Genomic DNA, 18,412 nt, shown 5'->3' on the forward strand with positions numbered 1-18,412 from the left:
TTGAGGTTTACCTTCCTACTAAGGCTATCACTATGGTCTGCGCGCCCCATGTTGGACTTCTTAATGACAGAGAAATCCACTTAAAAACTCGAATTTTAAAATAAATTGATTAAAATATGCATCGTTACAAAAACAATTATCTTATTTAATGTGTTGTTATATAACAAATACACGAATGTTTATCCAAATGCTCACGTACAGATTTAAAGTGTAATTCATAAGTTGCCTAGTCGAATTTAATTACAATTGTACACATTTGCTAAATTTAAAGAAAACACAATAATTTACAATGCGGCCGCAGACTCATTTTCCATAAGATGGTGTGAGTTGTTCCTATTTAAGACTCTATTTTCCGAAAGTCTGTCTAATAGTCTGCCAAACTAGAGCATATTTTCTCTATAACTAACCATGCATTGAAAGATGTAAAATAAACGCCGCACAAGGTTGAATGTATCTGAAAGTGCGTTTCGCCCAAGTGATTTTGATTTAATTGAAATGTTCACTGGTTGATAGCAACATGAAATGTGTAGACGTCAATTTAAAGAGTATGATTTGTTTACCCGCGATATAATGTATAACGTGACGTCATGACTTAACGACGTCATTACCAACATTCGCAAGTTTTGGCGTTAATTATCACGCGTTGGTGTTGGGATCACGCTCAAATTAAATAAAAACGACTTGTCAAAAATGGCTGTGCAATGTGTGAATAAATGGATAGGAATCATTGAAATATGTACACACGGATGTTGTCAAGACATTGGCCCGAATTATAACAGATATACTTCAAACCAATGTTGTAGGTAAGTGACATATGTCAATTGAAGTTCACCGGTACGTAACAAAAATTGCGAAAAATTGGTGTGTTGATAAGCGCGCTTCGCGAATCTTTATGCGTCTGCGGCGCCTTAAATACTGAGTCGCAACATTAATATTTTAATAGGCAATATGATGCAAATAAAATCATATTTTTGAAATCTTCGTATTGTTTAACACTTTGTTGTATTTCGAAGTTATAAAATTGAAACGATATCTAAACAAACCTACTTGCTCTCACTTCCGTGTTATGAATACATTTCCAAATAGTCGCATTTGCCTAGTTGAATGTTAATGAAACTCATAACGACATTATACAGCAAGTTCCGGCGGTTAGTTTGTTGTTGTTGAGAAACTTGAATATATTGGGCGTTTTTGTCTAAATATGTTGTACGATTGAGTTTGGTGTATTCTGTTTTGTAAGAAGGAATTGACACCGGCTAACGCGACCGACGACTACGACAAAAGTAGACAGAACAGAACAGAACAGAATATTTATTTTGACTTAGGCATAACAAGCTTATCGTCAAATAAAAATGCATGTTAAATTTTCAGACATGCGTGGTGAATATAAATACTTACAATGTCCAAATTGCATACATCAATTAATAAATCACTTATCACTGGAGAGTGAGATTATTCTAAATTACAAGTTATAATGTGACATGGAATACATATATAGGTATCAATACATGTGATACATACATGGTTAACAAACAACATGTAACAAGCATAGTACACTCAATTGTTAGAATAAGTTATAGTTCTTCTTAACATATCATGTGATAATAAACAAATTGTTATCTCTTTTTTTGAAACATGTTATACAATATATGGCTAATTTTCTAAGTGTCGTTTTCTTACTACTATTTAGGAGTTTAATAAATTTGAACATACTAGGTCGCTTGTAATAGAATTTTGGAATATATTTGATTCTTTCTTCTAGATATTGCGGACATATTAGTATGAAATGGTACTCATCTTCGATATCGTTACAGTTACACATGGGGCATATTCTTTCGTTCCTGTCAATATTATGATGTCTGCCTGTTCCAATTAACAAGTTATGGGATGAGAGACGCATTTTGGCAATAATCCTTCTATGTTTTTTATTTTAAATTATATCTAAATACGGCGAACTTTCGAATGTAGGTTTTAATTCTTTATACATATTTAACGACGTTGAAGAATCAATGTTTGTCCTCCATTCAGCTTCATACTGATCCCGCAATCTTATTTTTAATAAAGGGATGAATTTGTCGATATTTATAGATTCAGGGAATAACCATACATCTCCAAATCGTGAGTGGTTAAGTATATCGCGCACTTTTGATGACCAATTCACTGTATTATTTCTATTAGCAATTGCTGATCTTTGCATATTCATAACAGTGTGTAAAATACAGTTACTTTGCTTTGTTTGATATAATTTTAGAAAATATTTAACAATTCTTAAATAACGTACAATCAGTCATTGAAATTCAGATTTAAATCTACAAGCAAGTCGGGCTAGTACTATGGGAATTTGAACAAGCCCGAGCCAGATTTTACTAGCCCAAACATTTTTGTTAAAAATGCAGATAAACATAACATAAAACATCCAAAGAAGCATTCATATATTCAATCTATAGAATACAAAACAAATCTTTTATTAATTTCATCCTCATCCAAGTTAGCTTCCTCGTCATCTGAGCCAGCCTCTTTCGGACCCTGAAATAAGAAGAAATTAATTTCACACACGGATTTCAATCAAATCACAATCATAAATATATACATAAAGTTTAGGTAAAAAATTACCATTATTATTGTGTATAGAAACATAATACATATTCTAAGTTTCATTATTATCTTTATAACATTACAACAATAATAGGTAGGTGTTAAAGGGATCTTTTCACGCTTTGGTAAATTGACAAAATTGAAAAAAGTTGTTTCAGATTCGCAAATTTTCGTTTTAGTTATGATATTTGTGAGGAAACAGTAATACTGAACATTTACCATGGTCTAATATAGCCATTATATGCATCTTTTGACGATTTTAAAACCTAACAATTATAAAGCGTTGCAACGCGAAACGATTGAATAATTTGGAGAGTTCTGTTTTTGTCGTTAAATTTTGTGAAACTACGTAGATTGATTATATAAGTTATAAAATACGTAAAGTATTGTACTCGGCGGAATAGCTCAGTAGGCAAAAGCGTTTTTACTTCAAGACTCTGGCAGGACTCCAGGGGTCACTGGTTCGAAACCTGCTCCGGGCAATGTTCTTTTCCTTTTTTTAATTTTATTCTTGATTTTTTACTGGAGCTTTTACGATCCAATGTTTACATTTATCAATATAAAGCATTTAATGAATAAGTTAAAAAAATGCCAAAATCTGTGAAAAGGCCCCTTTAAAATGTTGAATATCCGCATTATTCAGAAATGCAGTCTCGGATTACCAATTAAGCAGAACAGACAACTGCCTATGGGACCCCGGGCTTAATAGGGCGCCATGACACAGTGACACAATAATTGTTTTGCTTAGTCACTAAGCCTGATCTTATGATTTGACAAAGCCCATTAGTTTATAGAAATGTTTTGTTTCAACTAAAGGCTTGACATGGTCGTACCAAGTGCCCATCATTTATTTTTTGTAAAAGCGTATTGTTTTGCAGGTGATCCCGTTTTCAAGATGTTGATTAGGGGCCCCAAAAGTTTCACTGCCTATGGGCCTATGGATTCTTAATCCGGCACTACAGAGATGCCATACCTATCGACGCTGTTGCTGCGTAATTGTTTATTTGTAAATGTGCTTATATTTCAGTGTTCCGAGAAAAGGCATGACTGGGATTTGTATCGTTATTCCAACTTTGGTACTTGTTGCTGTGATTATCGGCATTGTCTTAGTGTACAGACGAAGGTATCGGCAGCAACCCGAATTAAACGGTAAGCATTTGTCAAGTGCTGTTTTAATTCTTGTTCAAACTGTGTTTTCATTTGCTACTTTGAATATAAACGTCTCTATAACGCTCAAAATCAACGAAAAGTTCGTAAAGTATTTCGTAAAATAAAGTAAACACCTAAACAATCAAATGCAGTGTTCCTTATAGCAATTGCCACAATTTCAACGCTAGATGTGGTATGATTACATAGATTTGGGTAGATACAAAATGCTCGTTTTTATTTATTTGTGACACAATTAATTCCATTTTAATTTCCCGCGAATATATCTATTCATACGACACACGAACAACATGTTACTGTTCTTGTGTCGTATGAATAGATATCGTTGCGGGAAATATAAATGGAATTAAATATGCACAATTAAAACGAGCATTTTGTATCTACAAACATCTATTTTACCAGACCACATCTGGCGTTGCAATTTCGGTATTGCCATAAGGAACACTGATATTTAATTGTTTAAGTTTATTGTACGAAAAATTGTACAAAATGTTCGTTGATTTTGAGTAGAAATGTTACTGAAATTTAAAATGCTAAATAGGAGAAAATAACCAGTTCAGTCGGCATTTCATGCATTTCTATTAGGGGTATTCCACTACGACCCGATTCCCCACGATTTTTCCCGATTTCCAATATTTTGAGGTCGGGGGACATTCGTAGCTCAATCGGCGAAGGTCTTAACTCATTCGTAGCTAGTGGTGGGCCGGTCGTAAGTAATTCCTGCAACTCGTGAGCACCCGAAAAATCGTAGCCAGATTTTAAACGTGTTTAAGATTTGACCAGGACCTCCAAGACTGAATTTAATCGCAATTGACTCGTAACAGCGTCATAGTGCTTTCTTGGGCGTCGTAATAGAATCGTAGGTAGTTCATGACTCAATCGGGAAATCGGTGATCACGTGATCTGTCTACGAATCAGCTACGACTTTGTCAAGACTCTCGCGAGTTCATCCCGAGTGAGTTGCGAGCCCGCTAAGAGTCTCGCGATTTAGATCAAGACTCTCACGAGTTCAACCCGAGTGAGTTGCGAGCCCGCTAAGATTCTCGCGATTTATATCAATATCAATAGATATTGAGGCCTAATTCATGGGTGCGTTCGGTGAGGTCCTAGCTTAGTCGTGACCGATCTGCATCGTTCGTAGTACATTCGCAGTAGATTCTTACACATCGTAGTGAAGTCGCGACCCTATTCGCAAGACTTCAACCAAACCCCACGATTCGTCGTAACTCAATCGTACCAGTGTCGTAACTGAATCGAAGACTGTCACGAATCTTCCCGATTCAATAAATGTGATAAATCGTAGCGATTCTCGGGCTTGTTTTCTTAGTGGAATAGGGCCATATGATTCGGATCGTGTCGAAGATAAATCGTTAACACAGAACACAGTAACTAATATACTCAATATTTATTCATTCTCAACCATACTATTATTTAAAGGACATGTATTCGTTTATAAAACATTTTTTCAAATCTTTTAACAAAAATATAGACCTCTATGCATAGTTTTTCATGTGTGTGAAATATAGAATCTTTTTTCTAATCGCTTCCCGGTTGGATTTATTACTTGTCAGTTTATTGTGTTACTGTGTCATATCACAGGTGGTTAGCGTGTGGCTATGATATTAATTAGTGAAAACATCATTTTGAATGATAAATAATCATATTATAACGAACAATTGAATTTTATGAAAAAAAAATTCACTATCAAATGTTTATATAACAAGGTATGCAACTCAAAATCACCCCAAAACGGGGTGCTTCGCTTTGAACAGCCATATCTTCATCAATTGTGCAGCGATTTTCACGATCTTGGTCTTATTCAACGCAGAAATGAATTTCCTTTCTGAAAATGTATATGTCTTGCAATATTTTTACAAATGCTGGGTCAACTTTTAAGAATTAACAAGATAAACAACTCGCATGACCCAGTTGACAATGATCATGCAGTCTTTAAGACTGAAATCTTCACGGAGTTAAGGGCATCTTCCCTACAAAGTTCATGTACCTCGATACCATAATTCAAAATCAAAGTACTGACAGTACTGGTGTGACGATGCTTTTGAGAGGATGGATATAAAAGCATCAAGTTAAGTTTATCTACATCACCACAATCACCACAATTGTGTATGTTGGTACGAAAAAAAAATGGTACAAAAATTTTGCGAAAACAATTTGGGTATGAAAACAAATTTGGGTACGAAAAAATATTTTGGAACAAAAAAATTGGGACTGAAAAAAAAATTGGGTACGAACAAACAATTGGGGATGAAACAAAAATTGGGTACGAAAAAAAAATTGGGTACGAAAAAAAATTGGGTACGAAACATTTTAGGTACGGAAAAAAAATGGGGGAACGGGAAAGTAGTACCTGTGGGGAACTTGACCCACACTCGCACATTTTCGGCCCTTTCCGTCAAACATCAGATAAGTTCCTCGTAGGCAATAGTATGAATACACATTTCGGAAGCGGCAATGCGGTCTTACCTACGCGCGTCAAAATGTAAGCGAAATATGTACACAAGTCTGTCAGGAATGATTGAATTAACGAAGAAAATCGTGTATTGATGTAAGGTTTTTGAAGAAATGTGCAGAAAAATATATTAAACAAGAGCTGTGTATGTGAAACACAATGCCCCCTGCTGCGCAGCTTTGAAGCCATATGTTTTACTTTGACCTTGAAGGATGACCTTGACCTTTCACCACTCAAAATGTGCAGCTCCATGACATACATATGCATGCCGAATATGGAGTTGCTATCTACAATATTGCAAAATTTGACCTTTGACCTTGACTTTGAAGGATGACCTTGACCTTTTACCAATCAATATGTGCAGCTCTCTGAGATACGCATGCACGCCAATATTGAAAAAGTTATGGCCCATGTTAAAGTTTTCGGACAGACAGACAGACGCTTTATATTTGACATTTGACCTTGAAGGATGACCTTCACCTTTCACAGCTGAAAATGTGCAGCTCCATGAGATGCACATGTATGCCAAATATCAAGTTGCTTTGTTCAATATTAAAAAAGTTATGGCCATTAAAGTTTTCGGACGGACGGACGGACTGACACACTGACTGACTGACTGACTGACAGTTCAACTGATATAGGCCACCCTACCGGGGGCATAAAAAGCAATGGCGATATTTTTCTCAGCCACATAATTGTTAATAGTTTGATATCACAAAATGAAAGTGAAAGTAGAACTGTCAAAAATGACAACCTGTCAACGTGTTGTTTTTGCTGGCACGTGAGGGCGATTACACTCAATGTGTTCACATTTTGAACATAGGCTTTGTCAATGACCTTTATAGTATGGGTAGCTTTGATATTATTTATTGCTATCATGTAACTGCATGATTGTGTATATGTTTACAATACACAAAGCATAAATAATGATATAAATATACTGATTGAGCTTATAATAATCTGAGAACTATAGCCAGCTCAATTAAGAACTTAAAATACAATTTTGTGTCCTGGTTTCATGAAGAAATGACCATGCATGTCCTAGATTTTAAATTCAATGCCCTGGTGTGACACATTGGTAGTATTACCGTTAAACTGTTACCAGGCTTTTGAAATTAGTTTTTATTGACCTATCTAAGGAACTCTAAATCAGGCACTGATTTTTCTTGTTTTAATACAGTCATAGATCAGTTGTGGCCTCTGGGTAATGACCATTTTTTGCTTACTTGTCACACCCTTAAAACTGTCCACACGTCTATAATAGCAAATCTGGATTTAGGTGGTCTTCAATGGTACAATTAAACTTTGGATCTGTTACAAGAGTGCTGGTAATGTCCAGTCACATATTTAAATCTAGGCCATGTAAAAATCAAAGTGTCAAAGACAAATGAAAGATGCGTTCATTAATTATTGTCCGGTTGTTTACTACTGCCGTAAGTTTTTATATAATATGACTGAACATTATGTGAGAGAAAATTCACATTATCATTGTATATCAGGTTTAGCAGCCTTTAAGATAACAAAGTATGCTGGTTTTTAATGTCGCTTCTGGGGATCAAACCCGTAGGGCTTTTAGGAAGATTCTGAAATTTTCGATCCCTTGAGAGCAACCAAACCAACAATTAAGTCAAATATTGCCGACTCGGTTTTTTGAGTCGGTTCATGAGGAATAATGGAGCTTGATTGGTCATTGTCGGCTCTGGTACTACTTACATGTACCCCGGGTACTCTTAAGTATACTTACATGTACCCTGGGTACTCTAAGTATACTTACATGTACCCCAGGTACTGTAAATAAACGTTATTGTACTCGGTCCATATTAGACTGTACCCGAGTTGTATTCGCGCCCAAAATCCGATGTCGTAAAACGCGCAACCGATTATCTTAAACACACTTCTCTTCAAAAAACACTGCGTCAACATGCTTTTTGAGTATGTGTTCCGATAATATAGAGGCCATTCTACAGAAAATTGACATAAAAGTGTATATACAATTATTACAAAAAAATAGTCGACAACGACTGATTTAGGGTTAAATTTCCCGGGTACATTTTAGTATATTTACCGTACCCGGGATACATGTAAGTATACTTAAGAGTACCCGGGGTACATGTACGTAGAACCCGAGCCGACAATGAACAATCTAGCGGTACTGGAAGGTGCAACATCTCTCACGCCCCCTACCATCGCCTTTAGCAGTGTTCAATTCTCAACAGGAAAGTGCTGGAGTCATTGATCCCGAGGGACAAGAAAAACAATTGATTAATGTTCGAGATAAATAATTTGATTAATGACAATTCTATTGTTTGAGTCAGGTCACAGGAAAAGCGCAGTCAAATCAGTATCCAAATTATTTGTTATTGTCAGAAAAACGCTTTTAAGCAAACAGCTTTCAAGCGACTGCAGGCTGATCTAGATCCAAACTGGCCACAATCGCCTTAATGTCTCTTTTACTGTGACACAGTTCATTTAACTTTAATATGATAAAAAGTACTAACACTAAGAAACAGTACAAACCAGTAAAGAGTTTGAAATCAATGTTGAATTTCAGGACAGCTCGGTGATCTGCAAATCCCCGATGAAATGTTGATATCGGGTATCATAGTCATTCAATAAGTCGCACAATGCTCGAATACAATTTATAAAGCACAATGTGACTTATATTGATAACTAAAAATACCAGTATGCCAGTTTTGCCGTGTCAAGCTGTTACGATCCAGAAAGTCCTTCATTCACATCGAGTATATATCCTTCGAATTCCAACTTTTGTTGTCATAAGCGGAGATTTAGTGAATAAATAATTCGTATATCCTAAATGACAGCTTCTAAATAGCGAAACAAGCCAATTTATGCAGTAAGAAAGTTTTGAATCGAGACTCTCATGGGGGCGGCCATTGTTGAATGTTGAAACACGAACGACAACTCTGCTAGGAGAATGTTATCAATGACGAGCAATCTCCTACGCAGTGGCGAATGCAAAAGGGAAGTAACTGAAAAATCGAGTTATCTCAATCGGACTGGCTCGGTCTTTCACATAGGTCGCCATTGTGAATTTTTTTAGATGGTTATGATACCTTGGACGATGCTGTTCCAGCATCGTCAAAAACGAATGAAAAAACATTATTACCGTTCTTGTCGTTACATTATGCGTCGAAACTAACTGTCCAGTGCCGTTTGAAACCTTTGTTTACATGCATTTCAACTAACCGACATTTCAAACACACGAGTGATTTCATTGGCCCAATGCGGAGGTGTGTTTTTGCAACTGGAGATTTCATTCATAAAGACTTCATGATCATTGTCAACTGGGTCATGCGAGTTGTGTATCGTGTTATTTCTTAAAAGTTGACCCAGCATTTGTAAACATATTGCAAGACATATACATTTCCAGAGAGGAAATTCATTTCTGCGTTGAATAAGACCGAGATCGTGAAAATCGCTGCACAATTGATGAAGATATGGCTGTTCAAAGCGATGCACCCCGTTTTGAGGTGATTTTGAGTTGAATACCTTGTAATATATATATTTGATAGTGAATTTTTTTTTCAGAAAAGTTAATTTTTCGTTATAATATGATTATTTATCATTCAAAATGATGTTTTCACTAATTAATATCATAGCAACACGCTTACCACCTGTGTGTCGTATTATTGTATTTATTTGAATTAAATACATCTATGACAAAATAATAGTTTTTACATTGTATTTATTAAAATATGACAATGTTCATATTTAAAACATCCAACTTACCGACGTTTTATTAATATGTCAGTCGATTTGTCCGTCTGCGAAGTATTGAAGGGTAATGATTTAATAGTATATATTTATCATAATTGTAATGTTTCAGACCCGTATAGGGAGGGTTAAGATATAGACGGAGTTTGTTTATATATTTATTAACACCCAAACACACACACACACACACACACACGCACGCACGCACGCACGCACGCACGCACTCACGCACACACACACACACATAAATACATGTACTAACAGTCCAGCGTTTTACTAGAAAATCTTCACGAGCGAACCCCGGCCACGCGCCACACACGCTGCGTCTGCAACACTGGATCCTGATTGGTGTAGGGCGGGGTTAACCGAAGGTTAGCATAATTATGACTGACGGCTGGACATTACATCAATCACTGCTTGTACTGATACATAATGATAAAACTGATAATAGATAAGGTCATGTGTTTCGCGCATGTATTAACAGTTTATATTAAACTGTTCTGGTGATGTTCTCTCTATTTCCTTAACTGTGATATTTCTTTAATAAAGTTTTCAAAATAAAGTGTTAATTTTAGAATAAACTATAAAACAGGAAACACATATATTGATTTTAGTTTCGTTTATTACGTACACATAATATTAGCAAGACAATAAACATTTTGAATACACTTCTCTTAAAGAGAGACCATGTCCCCAATGTGGATTAAGTGTGTTTATGTCTGTGACACCTCATGTCTACGCATCTGTTGATAAGATTATCACGATAAGATGATTGAAATCTCGTCGCCGAGCGAATATTGTTTTAAATTAAACGTTTATTACGTTAGAAAACAACAAATTATAACACTGACATTTACACATAACAAGATTTCAATAAATATGATGGAAGTAATGTCCAAGAAGTATGAGTCTCAAACATGAAACATATAACTTAAAAATCCACATTAAAACACAACATGAAATAAAAGATTAATCAACATAATCAAGAAAACTTAGCTGCTTCAGACTTAAATGAAAATACACTCATCGACTTTCTCAGTAAAGAAATCGGTTCGTGTTTAGATCCCATCTCACATGGACTAAACAACCGAACTGATAATAAACTTAAAGCGAGATTATACGATTTTTATATGCGTTAAATTGTAATATATTGATAAAAATATGTTACAATAACACAAAATAAGCAAGAAAAAATAAACATTGAAGATGAAATTCATAAAATGCAGCAGAGACAAATAAGCGCCCGAGCCGATGTTGACGAAGATATTTCGTAAATATTTTCCTACAATAAACGAAGCATTCGTCTTTTTATTTGGATCAGTGTAATAGTTCGTGTGTCGTTTGAATAGATATCGTTGCAGGAATTTAAAATGAACAGTTAAACTCAATTTAGATTCACATCGTACATGCCTGATATACATGCTGGCGAATTCGACTGTAAAGACATTTTCGATTTCAGATTTATTTATCCGGCTTATTTCGCATTTTTCGACACATGTTCTTCTTAACTTGTATTTTAATTTATATTGAAATATATGTATAATAAGTTTTTTTCACACAGTTTATTTAAATTCATAAGCATTTGACAAAATCGTTTAATCTCGCTTTAATATCTACTTAATAATTGCAAAATTATAAACGTAAAATTAATGTAACCGATAATTGTGGCATGTATATGTTCATTAAGGGCGGGCGGGCGGTGTTATCACCCTTTCGTTTTCCTGTTCCATTACATATGCCTGTGAAATACACGCTCGAAAGGCGAATCAATAGATTTGCAAATCACATATACCCCAAAATGAAAAACTCGTGCGCTTTCGCGCTTAATCTTTAACACAAAACCCGTGCATTACTCGCGCTAAACTATTACCATTATCTCTCTTGTTAATAACATGTATAAAACCACACTAGGCTTTTACCGTATTTATCAAGCCGAGAATAATTTCATTAAAATGCAAATGGTGAGCAATTTATTACTTACACAGGAGGGAATCCCGTATTATATATATTTATATATGTATATATATATATATATATATATATATATATATATATATATATATATATATATATATATATATATATATATATATATATATAATAGAAACAAGGAGTTTTGCGGTAAAACTACACATGGTTTACTGTAAACCATGTAACTCGAACAATTTTTAACGAATCAACTACACACCGGTTGTTTTAGAGAGCTTATAAAATAATTTATCAGGAAAAATTATCATCAGTACCATTGATCTATAAAAACACACAATATAACACGGGATTCCCTTCTGTGGTTATTGATGACGAGTAAATTGTGAAAAGAATAAACATTTAACAATTTTACGCAGTAGCAATCTCATTTCGGTACATGTTTATTTTATTATGTCCCAGGTTATGAACGTTGACGTCGCTCTTGGTTACCAGAAAAATTCCCACGCACTGATTTCAACCGTCATTGTTTACAACCAATTAAGTGCACAAGTACTGGAATTGGTATACCATTTTTTGAAGGTGTATGTCCAGCGCTTGTGCCGGGAAAACAGAGCTTAATGTATTTTTTTGTTCAGCTCTATAATATTTATAGCAAAACTGTATGAAAAAATGTCGGTGAACATCAATCCGGTGAAAATATTGACGCGTGCATTAATTATGGATCTAAAACGGAGTATTAGTTCGGAGACATGAACTTGTTTCGAAAGAAAGCAATAATAGGTTCAATTCTATATGAGCAAGTCTCGCTGCGCACGATTACTCTCTTACGTTTCGTATATATTTGAATCTTATGGATCTTGGCTAATACCTAGTGTTTTATTTTGCTTAATCTTCATTAAGTTATGCAGCTTATGTATTTTAGGCAGCATAGCATGACGCCAAATGACCAACAGCTCTTTCATATTTGAAAGAGCTGTTGGCACCTAATAACCTACCCATCTATAATAACGTTTATATGTGTACTTCAAAATAGTTTTATAGCATTTAATGTGGTGCAATATACGTGTTGTCTTAATCATTTTACTGTAGAATTATAAAATTGCTGTAAAAAAAACCCTGCTGACCAACTGAATCAATTCACCGATTTTAAAGAAGATGGGTTGTGGGGTGGCCGATGTACGAGATAATATAATGTTTATCAGCCCTTTCAGTGATATTTTAATTAACTAAATGTATTTTATGACGTGTCGACCTTATTATTTGCAAAAGATCATGTGCTGTAACTAAATAAAGACGCGCAAATGAGTATATGTTATACTGAAAAATTACAACGGAATAAATGCAAACAATTGGAAAGTATTAACCCATAAAAACTTAAGAAAAAAAAAATATGTCAGATTATGACTCATGCATTGCAGTAGATGTATTTTTAAAGTGCCAGATTATGTTGTTTGACAAGAACGTTGGTAAAAATATTGGTGAGGCGGGGAAGGGGGAGGCGGTGCATGTATTAATTACCCGATACGGTTAATACATGGAAATTAATTACATATACAATGAAAATAAATGAAATTCAATTTTCATTGTAATGTGGTTTGCTTGATAATTGCATACAATGCTCGTTGATACCAATGCATTTATTAGAATAATTATGTTGTACATTCTTTGTTAGTCTCAAACACAAAGAGACCGATGCAGGTTTCTCTACTGAATATCTGCCGAGCTTTTTCATTTAAATTGAGATAAACTTTGAAAAAATTCAGGCCGTGGTACACTTTTTATTGAACAGTTCATATCTGCCTTTGCAATAAACTGAAATTGTTATTATATTTTCTAATCGAGTATCAATTTGAAATTAATATAAAAACTAAAGGTTGAACAAAACATTTTGAATTCCAATCTGCGATAGAGGCGCACACGCATTCTCTTCAAGGCGGATGTCCCCATTTTGAATTAAGCGTTTACTGGTATGCCTGTGCCACTAGATGCCGGCAGATGTGTAGATAAGACTATAACGATTAGATGCGTCATCTTTCTCAATTGACTGAAATATCGGTTGCCGCAATGACACGAATATTTGTTGCAGCACGGCAAATATAACGTATAATCCAAGTTGTACCGTGTAAAAAACACACACAGTTTCGTTGTCGATTCTTCGGTGTTAATACAAACCAATTCATTGTTGAGTTTACAAATGACTTGAATTTTAGGCTATGAAACACTATGCTTTATGCAGCTTATACATTGTAATATGTGTGTGTGTTTGTAATTCAGAGTTTATTTACAGGTCGTCGCTGAGTCTTCACGACTACATTATGTGCTCTTTCAGGGGAAAATATTTAATTTCGAGTAGGCCTAATTTACCTCGGCTGCCCGGGTGTCCGCCAAAGAAATAATTTTGATCCAAAAAGACCAGTGCGTGATGGCCAATGAGACCTTTATGTGCACTGGTATACAATTAATAAATTGTATTGTGCATAAAACCGACAAAATTAAATCCTCATCTAAAAATAGTTGTCTACGCCCCGCCTACTCGTTTACGACAGTGATAAACTCCGCCTTTTCATCCGTATTCCCCGCGGACATCGACTGCGCATGCGTAATGATTAATTAATCCCTTGAAGAGATGAATTCATCCATTGCGCTGAATTGCGATGAATTCATCCCTTATACAGGGCTTTTTTTCCTGACTTTGTGAAGCGGCCCTAGGGAAAATTCCTTCTTCATGATAATTTTCATTTTCTGTGAGCCTGACCCTCGACAGTGCATGATGATCTCCCGGGGAGGTTGTCATTTGATCTGAAACATTAGGTATACATTGAACAACAGTACTTTTGTAAGAAATGTAAACGAGTTATTTTATTTTTCACATTTTTTTACAAAGCATAAATAGACTACACTAGTAACATACAAAGTTTGAATCATGAATATGCGTCATGAATATACATTTAAATTAAAAAAAATATTTATGAAGGGACCTCATTATTACTTTAAAGCGGGTATGTACGATTTTTTATATGTGTTTAATTGTAATATATTGATAAAATATGTTTCAATAACACAAAATAGGCAAGAAAAATTATACATTAAAGCCGAATTTCATAAAATGCAGCAAAGGCAAATTAGCGCCCCGAGCCGATAGTGACGTACATATTTTCCTACAATAACCGAAGCATTCGTCTTTGCAGTAGGATCGGAGATAGTGTTCGTGTGTCGTATGAATAGATATCGTTGCAAGAATTCAAATAAACCGTTAAACTAAGTTTAGATGCACATCGTACATGTATGGTATACATGCTGGCGAATTCGGCTGTACAGCCGTTTTCAATTTCAGAATTAAATATCTGGATTATTTCGCATTTTTCGACACATGTTCTTCTTAACTTTTATTTTAATTTATATTGAAATATATATATAATAAGTTTTTTACACAGTTTATATAAATTCATAAATATTTGACAAAATCGTATATACCCGCTTTAACCAAGATTTACAATCGTAAACAGATACGAATAACAAGTCTCGGTCATCAATACTAGGGGCCGTATTGACTAGGGGCCGTTTTGACTAGCTTCCATCAATACATAAGCTGCGGCAGATGCTTTCACTTTTATCAAATTACTTTCCTTATTATGTAATCAATCTGCATGTTTCAAAACTTACCCTTCTGTAGATAGCTTTTGTTTCTTCACTGTTACCCCAAATTTCAATAAATCGGGATTATTTTGCGTTTTTTTAATTTTCTTCGTGTAGTAACGGGCGTTCCGCGTCGCTATGTTTTCGATAGTGACGTTGTTAGGCAGAGCTTTTACTATTTACGCCGGTTTCACCGGTTACACAACACTTTAAAATCAATTAAAACAAGCTAACATCAGTTACGCGAGTCGACAATTTTTCGCGAATTCGGAATTAAAAACGAGATAATGAAACTGTTCCCAAATGGCCGTTTTTTGACAGTTTTGAGCACGAAAAGTCCATTTTTCACGATTTAAAACGGCCGTTTTTGTAAATATTTATGGCCATGTCAGGTTTGTGAATTGGCCGTGTCAAAATTGTGAAATGTCCGTCCACGGCCCATCGCAAAGAAGGAAAAAAAAGCCCTGTTATAAGGCTTAATTCATCCCTTGCGATGAACTCATCCCTAATAGAGCTTACTGTATTTCATCGCAATTGATCCCTAAAAACCACCGGAAAAGGTTTAATACAGATGAATTCGGATGAAACGTGGTGAAAACGGATTAATCCCCCAAAATCGGCGGAATGAGGGTTATTTATTAGGGATTCTAAAGAGATTAATCCCGGAACAAAATCCCTAACCCCACTGTACTTTTATGTTTCTGAACAGCTATGCTTTTATAAGAAAGCAACACCAGCTGTTTTTGTGATTTGGATAAGGACTTTGGAATTATTTTGTCCTATTCGCCAATACATTTAATATTAAATCGTTATCGTTTGTGTTTACATTTACATAACTAACGTACAGTATTACTTTGAAAAAGGAACGGTTCCTTTTTTATTCGAATAATGGAAATATCTTGTACTAGCATGTGATTATGTTTTCTATATAATATATGAGTCAGAATTAACATAATCTTTCTAGAACAAGTACACGCGAAAATAGCATTGGCTGTCTGCAAATTTATCTGAGATAATATAGCTCGGTATTGTCATCTCTATTTGTTTAATATTTAAATAAAACTACGATTATTGTATTAAATAATATTATATATGTTGGCTTCAGGTCACAACCACGCAGTCGAACCGTCAGAGAAAACCAAACAGAACGTCGCAGTTCAGACAAGCGTATTCGACAAAGTATAAACGGAAACAGAAGACAAACTTATAATTGCATTTAATTGTAGCTGTATTCGTATATTATTTATAGTGAAACTCGATCAATCACGAAACTAATCGCTAAAAATTTAAATATGAGTTCTATCAAAGCCATCATGACAATAGTTTAACTTGCCTACAAAGAAGTTGAAGTTAAATTATTAAGGTTATTATCAAATGTTCGTTTAGTATAGCGGCCGAAGAAGGATGTTGAATGCCTTATATGTCTTATTCATCTAATGTTTGTATTAGGCAGATATGAATGCAATTATTTTGTACTTATAAATTAGCCTCGCTCTGGGAAAACAGGCGTAAACAAACGTGCGTAAAATATCGAACCGGAACAGCCTGTGCAGTCCGACACTATCTGCTTATGGTATTTTTCTTTTAAATCAAGTATATTCTTTTAGAAATTCCAGTTAAGTCAAAATGCAGAGGCTAATCTGGGACGACACCTTACATCCCGGTTGGTCAGACCTCGGTTCAAATGTTAGATTCGAAACTTCACGGAGTTTAAGTCCGAAGTATTTTTATATGACGTATTTATATGAACATAAAACATTCAGGGATACAGATAACAATTTATATTGCTTGATATTGCTTAATTTGTATAAGAAATAATCAATATGCCGGCGGGCCTCTTCGCACCATAGAACTGACAAGTTAGCGCAATCATGTGGAGGTAACTGAATTGCGTCACTGCATCGATAGGAGCTCCAAAGTTGCACTTGTTATATGACAGTTTGCAAATTAGCTGTTAAATATAATGTTTTAAATAAGAAAAGCATGCAAATAACTCCCCACATGTTCAAGGGATAATGTCAAGTGTACTAACTGACAATATGTATACCGGTGTGTCGCCGTTTACTCTTCGTACTGGGCGTATTGATGGGAATCTTGTGTCATATGAAGAAGATGTGATAGTTCTCACAGTTGATAACTTTGTTATATACATGTACGTTGTTCTTTGTCGATAACTAGACATTATATACGTTTTATAAAAAGTTTGTTATTTACTCATGCTCAAGATACATAATATGAATGTTATTAGTTAACTTAATGTGAATACTATGAAAAAATACTGATTTCTAAGCTTACGCATTGTGGTATACGTGTATATTTTTAGGAACATTTATAACATTGGATGTATATGATTTGTATTTTTCTATGAGCTAACCAAATCCGAACGTGCATCATGTAAACCAGTTGAACCAGCAATCATCGTCATCCATGCAACCAGACATCAATCAATTGCAATCACCGCCACTTTACGACACCACGGCGGCAGCCAACTTTAATGGCAAACCTTACCGTCCGCTGAAGTCGACGAACCCGCGTACTATTGACGGCAGATGATGAACATACATGTACGCCCAAGTGCTTGTTTGGATAGGACTCACTCATAATCTTTAAAGTAGGGACATTAAAAAAGAAAGCATTTTTTGAAAACGAAAGAACCGCTTCGTCTGAAAAAAAATGCTTCTTTGTTAAGTGACTTTACGATTAAAGTAAAACTTGTTTACCTGAATTTTATTTCAATAGCAGCGTTATTATAGATAACACAACATCTGTCCATTGTTGGTAAACAAAATATAGTACAACTTTTGATAACAACACTATGTCAATGCACACACTCCTTTAAACAGATATATATTGCATTGTTAACATACACCTTTTAATTAT

The 18,412-nt window shown here is 34.9% G+C and overlaps 1 long non-coding RNA gene across 1 annotated transcript; it reads left to right on the plus strand.

The window, feature by feature from the left end:
* The first annotated feature begins 591 nt into the window (after positions 1-591).
* Positions 592-17,826, plus strand: LOC127873930 (uncharacterized). Its single transcript, XR_008046439.1, has 3 exons — positions 592-803; positions 3,623-3,744; positions 16,638-17,826. It is a non-coding gene; the product is annotated as an uncharacterized LOC127873930 (long non-coding RNA).
* Positions 17,827-18,412: the final 586 nt, after the last annotated feature.

Source organism: Dreissena polymorpha, chromosome 3 (assembly GCF_020536995.1).
Source record: "Dreissena polymorpha isolate Duluth1 chromosome 3, UMN_Dpol_1.0, whole genome shotgun sequence".
NCBI classification, from domain to species: Eukaryota; Metazoa; Mollusca; class Bivalvia; order Myida; family Dreissenidae; genus Dreissena; species Dreissena polymorpha.